This window comes from Etheostoma spectabile, chromosome 21 (genome assembly GCF_008692095.1).
Source record: "Etheostoma spectabile isolate EspeVRDwgs_2016 chromosome 21, UIUC_Espe_1.0, whole genome shotgun sequence".
Lineage (NCBI taxonomy): Eukaryota > Metazoa > Chordata > Actinopteri > Perciformes > Percidae > Etheostoma > Etheostoma spectabile.
In genome coordinates, this window is record NC_045753.1 from 8,567,651 (window position 1) to 8,570,595 (window position 2,945).

At 42.9% G+C, this 2,945-nt stretch overlaps 1 protein-coding gene across 1 annotated transcript in view; it reads left to right on the plus strand.

Annotated features, from left to right (window-relative positions):
* The first annotated feature begins 2,253 nt into the window (after positions 1-2,253).
* ercc4 (excision repair cross-complementation group 4) overlaps positions 2,254-2,945 on the plus strand; it is a 13,316-nt gene continuing 12,624 nt past the window's right edge. The window contains exon 1 of the mRNA XM_032501503.1: positions 2,254-2,674. The gene's annotated coding sequence lies outside the window, so the exon portion shown is untranslated. The remainder of the gene's footprint in view (positions 2,675-2,945) is intronic.

Genomic DNA, 2,945 nt, shown 5'->3' on the forward strand with positions numbered 1-2,945 from the left:
ACACACACACACACATACACACACACTTAGCCATTCCCTCCACTCCCTCCAGCCTGTAATGTGTCTCCCTTGTCACCTGACACTGACACCCTCCTTTAAACCTCCAGTCTGCCAGCCGCCTTGAATTATTCATCTAATATGCCCATTTGACAAATCCAGCTGTTTGCCAAACATTACAGGCAAGAAAAAAGTGTAAACTGTCTCTCTGTCTCACTCCTTCACATCCTGTTATTGTCTTTTCCTCTCTCTCAGCTCCGCCCTCCGCTACTCTTTCTCATCTTTTCTCAAAAATGCCACATTCCCCTCCCGTTTATTGGCGTTTGCTGTCACAGTGATTTGCTTAAGTGGATGTGACAGGCAGCGAGCCTTGTTCACGCATCTTATGAAAGCCATACATTTGCTTCAATAGAATTTCATTTCATCTCATTTCTTGCTGCTTCTTTTGCATGCTCTGTTTGACCGTGAGAGAGGGCTTTTTTCTTCCCTCCTATGATGTTTATTCCCCTGTTTTGTCACTGATAAAATATGCAAATTGCAGCCCTGGAAAAACGTAGGTCTCTTTACTTTTTGCAATCAGCTCCTACCATTGCGTAAACAATGAAATTACTCCTGTATGTGTCATCATGGTTGAGCATTACAGGGACTGCTTGACTGGTGCTTCTTGACCCAGCTTTGAGTGCCAAAATGAGGGCGTTCTGTAATAATCCCAATTTTTGAACATGCAGGCGCCACTCTGCCATTTCCAAGCACTGTAATCTTCAGTCATATTCTGCTAAGGTGTTGGATCATGATCCTGAAATGCTATACGTGAGCCTGCAGTAGCCATCTTCTGCGCTGCTGGAGTACTGTTGTTCCCACTGAAACTCAGCTCCGCTAGCACAGTTTTCTAAATGTGTGGCTGCTCTCAGCACTAAAAGGCTTTCAGTGAGTCATCCTTTTTCAGAATTTGACCTTGAGTTGGCTGCTTCAACCCAAGGGGCAGTCTAAGAAGTTTTTGGTCACTGGTACCTTAATTATGATCACACTAGAATAGCAATGTGTACATAGGACGCTATTTGAAAAACAGGCAATGCAGTTGTGGAGGAGGCTATGCTTTACACATCCCTTACAAAACCTTCCCAAAAGCCATTACCAAGAAGATGATAATTGAACAAAAATCCTTTTTTGTTTGTGTGCTGTTATGTTGTAGCAGGGCTGCTCTTTGATTTTCGGATTAGAATCAGAGTTGTTAGAATGAATGAGAAATCTGGGTTAAGACAAGTAAACATGCTGCCAAGACTGCGCTGGCTTTGGCTCAAAAATTATGGAATTACCATTTTTTATCATGCTTAGTTTTCAAGAAATGATTAGTCCTATATTGTAAAACGTGAAATTTCCATGGCTATTTTTATTATAAAACAGGTCAAGGAGCTATATAAATACTGTAGAAACAAATATTATAACACACAATCCACAGAGTTCATTGCCTGACTAATTAACTGACCAACTAGATTACTAGCTGCTAAGTAGACCATTACTTCAAGAGATATTTAGCTGATTTAAATCCGGCTCTGTGTCATGACAGTGTGTGCATTGTGTGGCTTCTCTGTGGCCTTCTCTGAGCATCCAAGGCCTGCTGAGATCCGCTGGATGACGCAAAACGTGTCGTTTTCAGCAGTCCTTGGGCGGTCTGAGCTCCATGCACTGGCGCCATGGGGAGACAGAGAGAAGCCACACACCTTTGATCCAAACACACTGCACACACAAAGATGACACAGAGCTAAATTGAAAAAAGGTTATCGGTTAAAAGCATCCCTTTAACCCCCCCATAAAACCACAACAGGTCATTATTACAAATGTTAATAGGTGAGCTATAGAGGAGCTGGTAGATAGATTTTGTTGTCTTTGGACCGGTCCAGTCCAGCTATTTCCCCTGTTTCCAGTCGTTGTGATAAGCTAACTGGCTGAGTGGCAACAGCCATCTAATCTAACTCTCAGCAAGTATAAGCGAATAAGTGTATTTTCCAGAATGTCAAGCTATTTCTTTTAAAGAAAGTGTGTGTTAACCTCCAGAGGCGTTGCGTTTGGCCCTTGGAGCCCAGGAGGCTCTCAGGCTTAGCCCTCCATTTACAACAAAACCCTGCTGCTTCTCTCTCTTCCTAATGAGGGCTGGAGGGATGTATTGGGCCTTTAGCTCTTTTCTCTTCTCTCTCTCTCTCTCTCTCTCTCTCTCTCTCTCTCTCATTCCCTCCTACACTGCAGTCAGGCAGGCAGTGTTAAATATCTAGTCTTATTTTTTTCCTCCAGCCTGCCATCAATTTCAAGCTGTTCTCCTCTCATTTGCAATAGTGCCGCACCATCCATGATATCAGGATGCACATCAGCTGCCAAACCTTTTACTCATCTCGTTTGATGCAAAGAGAAGCGGATGAACAGGTTTCGCCGCGATCCTTCACACGTGCCAACCGACCTGACTCTGGGAAACCTACTGGTTCCTCCTAAGCACATTTATGCATCATTTGATTCAATTTCATGTACCATAAAACTCTAATAATAGCAGAATCATTTATGTTGCTTTTTTTTTCTTCTTCTCGCTCTTGTCAGTCCTAATGGCGTTGTGTTACCCCTCCATCCCATTGAGCTGCAGAAGAGGCTGGATGGACATTAACGTTCTCAAACACAGATCATAGCAGAGGTAAACCCGTCTAAAGTGAGATGTATGTATGCAAAACACAGCGCTCCACTGCTCTCTATAGGCTTGTTCACGACATTGCATCACTTTAATCCTCCAGGAGTGATGTGTCTCAGTTGTCCAACATGTTTGCCCTTGCAGGTAAGATCCACTTTGTCTTTATTGAGCTAATAAATCACTCTCAAAATCAACTGGATAGAAACATGTTTGTCAAGAGGAACCCAAGGCTGTAAATGTGGCTAAAAAAGACATTTTGGAGAATTATTTCTCTCTC